General features: G+C 41.8%; 1 non-coding gene across 1 annotated transcript; it reads left to right on the forward strand.

The window, feature by feature from the left end:
• Positions 1-5729: 5729 nt before the first annotated feature.
• Positions 5730-5837, forward strand: LOC112731753 (small nucleolar RNA R71). The gene has a single exon (XR_003167516.1). It is a non-coding gene; the product is annotated as a small nucleolar RNA R71 (small nucleolar RNA).
• Positions 5838-6070: the final 233 nt, after the last annotated feature.

Consider the following 6070-nt stretch of genomic DNA (forward strand, 5'->3'; position numbering starts at 1 on the left):
TCAAGAGGAAAATGGAGTTGAGATAGAAGAAATTGAAGAGGAGGAGGAGTCACATGTAATAGTTGAAGATGAAGACCCTCAACCAAGGAGTAAAGTCCCTAGAAGGGAGCAAATCTTGGAGGAAGTGACCTGGTGCACGAAATTGTGATACATATCCATGGCTTCAAAGGCCTGGTGCTCTGATCTAGTTTTATTGTCTGTCACAACTTCGATACAACTAACCAGCAAGTGCACTAGGTCGTCCAAGTAATACCTTACGTGAGTAAGGGTCGAATCCCACGGAGATTGTTGGTATGAAGCAAGTTATGGTCACCTTGCAAATCTCAGTTAGGCAGATATAAAGTGATAATGGAGTTTTCGCATAATAAATAATAAAATAGGGATAGAGATACTTATGTAAATCATTGGTAGGAATTTCAGATAAGCGAATGGAGATGCTTTTCGTTCCTCTGAACCTCTGCTTTTCCTGCTATCTTCATCCAATCAGTCTTACTCCTTTCCATGGCTGGCTTTATGTGATACATCACCACTGTCAATGGCTACTTTCGGTCATCTCTCGGGAAAATGATCCAATGCCCTGTCACGGCACGGCTAATCGTCTGGAGGCATCACCGTTGCCAATGGCTTCATCTTATCCTCTCAGTGAATAATATGCTCACGCACCCTGTCACGGCACGGCTATTCATCTGTCGGTTCTCGATCATGCTGGAATAGGATTTACTATCCTTTTGCGTCTGTCACTAACGCCCTGCAATCGCGAGTTAGAAGCTCGTCACAGTCATTCAATCATTGAATCCTACTCGGAATACCACAGACAAGGTTTAGACCTTCCGGATTCTCTTGAATGCCGCCATCATTCTAGCATACGCCACGAAGATTCTGGTTAGGAGATCTAAGAGATACTCATTCTAGCTTAATTCATGTAGAACAGAAGTGTTTGTCAGGCACGCGTTCATAAGGGAGAAGGATGATGAGCGTCACACATAATCATCACCTTCATCACGTTCTTGGGTGCGAATGGATATCTTAGAAGCGAAATAAGAAGAATTGAATGGAAAACGGTAGTACTTTGCATTAATCTTTGAGGAACAGCAGAGCTCCACACCTTAATCTATGGAGTGTAGAAACTCTACCGTTGAAAATACATAAGTGAAGGGTCCAGGCATGGCCGAGATGGCCAGCCCCCTAAAACGTGATCAAAGGATCATAAGGTAATCCAAAGATGCCTAATACAATAGTAAAAGGTCCTATTTATAATAAACTAGTCACTAGGGTTTACATGAGTAAGTAATTGATGAATAAATCCACTTCCGGGGCCCACTTGGTGTGTGTTTGGGCTGATCCTGAGTGTTGCACGTGCAGAGGCCATTTGTGGAGTTGAACGCCAGTTTCTGTGCCAGTTTGGGCGTTCAACTCTGGTTTTGGATCCTTTTCTGGCGCTGGACGCCAGATTTGGGCAGAAGGCTGGCGTTGAACGCCAGTTTACATCGTCAATTCTTGGCCAAAGTATGGACTATTATATATTGCTAGAAAGCCCTGGATGTCTACGTTCCAACATAATTGGAAGCGCGCCATTTTGAGTTTTGTAGCTCCAGAAAATCCACTTTGAGTGCAGGGAGGTCAGAATCCAACAGCATCAGCAGTCCTTTTTCAACCTCTGAATCTGATTTCTGCTCAAGTCCCTCAATTTCAGCCAGAAAATACCTGAAATCACAGAAAAACACACAAACTCATAGTAAAGTCCAGAAATGTGAATTTAACATAAAATCTATTAAAAACATCCCTAAAAGTAACTAGATTCTACTAAAAACATACTAAAAACAATGTCAAAAAGCGTATAAATTATCCGCTCATCACAACACCAAACTTAAATTGTTGCTTGTCCCCAAGCAACTGAAAATCAAAATAGGATAAAAAGAATAGAATATACTATAAATTCCAAACTATCAATGAAACAGAGCTTCAATCATATGAGCGGGACTTATAGCTTTTTGCCTCTTGAATAGTTTTGGCATCTCACTTTATCCATTGAAGTTTAGAATGGTTGGCATCTATAGGAACTTCAGATTTCGAATAGTGTTATTGACTCTCCTAGTTCAGTATGATGATTCTTGAACACAGCTTCTTTATGAGTCTTGGCCGTGGCCCTAAGCACTTTGTTTTCCAGTATTACCACCGGATACATAAATGCCACAGACACATAATTGGGTGAACCTTTTCAGATTGTGACTCAGCTTTGCTGAAGTCCCCAATTAGTGGTGTCCAGGGTTCTTAAGCACACTCTTTTTTTTTTTGCTTTGGACCTTGACTTTAACCGCTCAGTCTCAAGTTTTCACTTGACACCTACACGCCACAAGCACATGGTTAGGGACAGCTTGGTTTAGCCGCTTAGGCCAGGATTTTATTCCTTTAGGCCCTCCTATCCACTGATGCTCAAAGCCTTGGGATCCTTTTTTATTTGCCCTTGCCTTTTGGTTTTAAGGGTTATTGGCTTTTTGCTCTTGCCTCTTGGTTTTAAGAGCTTTTGGCTTTTTCTGCTTGCTTTTTCTTTTTCTTTCTATATTTTTTTTTTCGCCTATTTTTTTTTTTTCTGCAAGCTTTGTTCTTTGCTGCTTTTTCTTGCTTCAAGAATCATTTTTATGATTTTTCAGATTATCAAATAACATGTCTCCTAGTCATCATTCTTTCAAGAGCCAACATATTTAACATTCTTAAACAACAACTTCAAAAGACATATGCACTGTTCAAGCATACATTCAGAAAACAAGAAGCATTGTCACCACATCAATATAATTAAGCTAAGCTCAAGGATAAATTCAAAACTCATGTACTTCTTGTTCTTTTAAATTAAAACAGTTTTTATTTAAGAGAGGTGATGGATTCATAGGACATTTATAACTTTAAGACATAGTTACTACTACTAATGATCATGTAATGAAGTCACAAACACAGATAAGCACATAACATAGAAAACGAAAAACAGAAGAAATAAGAACAAGGAATGAATCCACCTTAGTAATGGTGGCGTTTCCTTCTTGAGGAACCAATGATGTTCTTGAGCTCTTCTATGTCTCTTCCTTGTCTTTGCTGCTCCTCCTTCATTGCTTTTAGATCTTCTCTGATTTCATGAAGGATGATGGAGTGCTCTTGATGTTCCACCTTTAGTTGCTTCCAATAATTGTGTGGAAGAAAATGTATCCCCTGAGGTATCTCAGGGATCTCTTGATTTGCAGTCAAATGTTCTACCACTGAGCTATAGACCCTTGATGGAAGCTTTTGTCTTCCCTTTCCTCTTTCTAGAGGCTTCTCTGGCCTTAGGTGCCATCAATGGTTATGGAAAAAACAAAAAAGCTATGCTTTTTACCACACCAAACTTAGAATGTTGCTCGCCCTCGAGCAAAAGAAGAAAGAATAGAAGAATAAGAAGAAGATATGGAGGAGATGGAGGGAGATGTGTATTCGGCCATATGGGTGGGATTGGGTGGGAAAGAGATGTTGAATTTTGAAGGAAAGTGGGTGTTTGGATGTGAGTGGTAAAGAGTTAATAGGGAAGAGTGTTTATTGGGAATAGAGGATGATTGAGAAGAGAGAAGAGAGTGAGTGGAGGTAGGTGGGGATCCTGTGGAGTCCACAGATCCTGAGGTGATCCTGTGAGGTCCACAGATCTTGAGGTGTCAAGGCATTTACATCCCTGCACCAATTTAGGCATGCAAAATGCCCTTGCACACAACTCTGGGCGTTCAGCGCCAGGTTGGTGCCCATTTTGGGCGTTCAACGCCCATTTGCTGCCATTTCTGGCGTTGAACGCCAGAACCATGCTTGTTCTGGGCGTTCAGCGCCAGGATGCTCCCATTCTGGGCGTTCAGCGCCAGAACTATGCTCTGTTCTGGCGTTTGAACGCCAGACATATGCTCCTCCAGGGTGTGATTTTTCTTCTGCTGTTTTTGATTCCGTTTTCAATTTTTATATTTATTTTGTGACTCCACATGATCATGAACCTAAGAAACATGAAAAACAAGAATGATAGGGTTAGATAAATAAACATTGGGTTGCCTCCCAACAAGCGCTTCTTTAATGTCAATAGCTTGACAGTGGGCTCTCATGGAGCCTCACAGATGTGCAGAGCTTTGTTGAGACTCTCCAACACCAAACTTAGAGTTTGACTGTGGGGGCTCTGGTTGACTCTGCTTGGAGAGAAGCTTTTTCTGCTTCCTCTCCATGGTTGCAGAGGGAGATCCTTGAGTTTTAAACACAAGGGAGTCCTCATTCCATTGAAGGACTATTTCACCTCTGTCAACATCAATCACAGCTCTTGCTGTGGCCAGGAAAGGTCTTCCTAGGATGATGGATTCATCCTCTTCCTTTCCAGTATCCAGGACTATGAAATCAGTAGGTATGTAAAGGCCCTCAACCTTTACTAATACATCTTCTACTTGTCCATAAGCCTGTTTTCTTGAGCTGTCTGCCATCTCTAGTGAGATTTTAGCAGCTTGCACCCCATAGATTCCCAGTTTCTCTATTACAGAGAGGGGCATGAGGTTTATCCCTAAACCAAGGTCACATAGAGCCTTAAGGATCATGGTGCCTATGGTGCAGGGTATTGTGAACTTTCCAGGATCCTGTCTCTTCTGAGGCAATGTCAGTTGATCCAGATCACTTAGTTCATTGATGAACAAGGGAGGTTCAACTTCCCAAGTATCAATGCCAAATAATTTGGCATTCAGCTTCATGATTGCACCAAGAAACTTGGCAGTTTGCTCTTCAGTAACATCCTCATTCTCTTCAGAAGAGGAATACTCAGCCGAGCTCATGAAGGGCATAAGGAGGTTCAATGGAATCTCTATGGTCTCTAGATGAGCCTCAGAGTCCTTTGGTTCCTCAGAGGGAAGCTCCTTATTGACCACTGGACGTCCCAGGAGGTCTTCCTCCTTGGGATTCACGTCCTCTCCTCTCCTCTCAGGTTCGGCCATGGCGCTTATGTCAATGGCCTTGCACTCTCCTTTTGGGTTCTCTTCTGTATTGCTTGGGAGAGTACTAGGAGGGATTTCAGTGATCCTTTTACTCAGCTGGCCCACTTGTGCTTCCAGATTTCTAATAGATGACCTTGTTTCATTCATGAAACTTACAGTGGCCTTAGATAGATCAGAGACTAGATTTGCTAAATTAGAAGCATTTTGCTCAGAGTTCTCTGTCTGTTGCTGAGTTGATGATGGAAAAGGCTTGCTATTGCTAAACCTGTTTCTTCCACCATTATTAAAGCCTTGTTGGGGCTTTTGATCCTTCCATGAGAAATTTGGATGATTTCTCCATGTTGAGTTATAGGTGTTTCCATAAGGTTCACCTATGTAATTTACCTCTGCTATTGCAAGGTTCTCAGGATCATAGGCTTCTTCTTCAGAAGATGCCTCTTGAGTACTGTTGGATGCAGCTTGCATTCCATGCAGACTCTGAGAAATCATATTGACTTGCTGAGTCAATATTTTATTCTGAGCCAATATGGCATTCAGAGTGTCAACCTCAAGAACTCCCTTCTTCATAGGCGTCCCATTACTCACAGGATTCCTTTCAGAAGTGTACATGAACTGGTTATTAGCAACCATGTCAATGAGTTCTTGAGCTTCTGCAGGCGTTTTCTTTAGGTGAATGGATCCACCTGCAGAAGTGTCCAGTGACATCTTTGATAGCTCAGATAAACCATCATAGAATATATCCAGGATGGTCCATTCTGAAAGCATGTCAGAAGGACACTTTTTGGTCAACTGTTTGTATCTTTCCCAAGCTTCATAAAGAGATTCACCTTCTTTCTGTCTGAAGGTTTGAACATCAGCTCTAAGCTTGCTCAGCTTTTGAGGAGGAAAGTACTTGGCTAAGAAAGCCATGACCAGCTTATCCCAAGAGTTCAGGCTGTCTTTGGGTTGAGAATCCAACCATAATCTAGCTCTGTCTCTTACAGCAAAAGGGAAAAGCATGAGCCTGTAGACTTCAGGATCTACTCCATTAGTCTTAACAGTATCACATATCTGCAAGAATTCAGTTAAGAACTGAAAAGGATCTTCAGATGGAAGTCCAT

This window comes from Arachis hypogaea, chromosome 12, assembly GCF_003086295.3.
Source record: "Arachis hypogaea cultivar Tifrunner chromosome 12, arahy.Tifrunner.gnm2.J5K5, whole genome shotgun sequence".
NCBI lineage: Eukaryota > Viridiplantae > Streptophyta > Magnoliopsida > Fabales > Fabaceae > Arachis > Arachis hypogaea.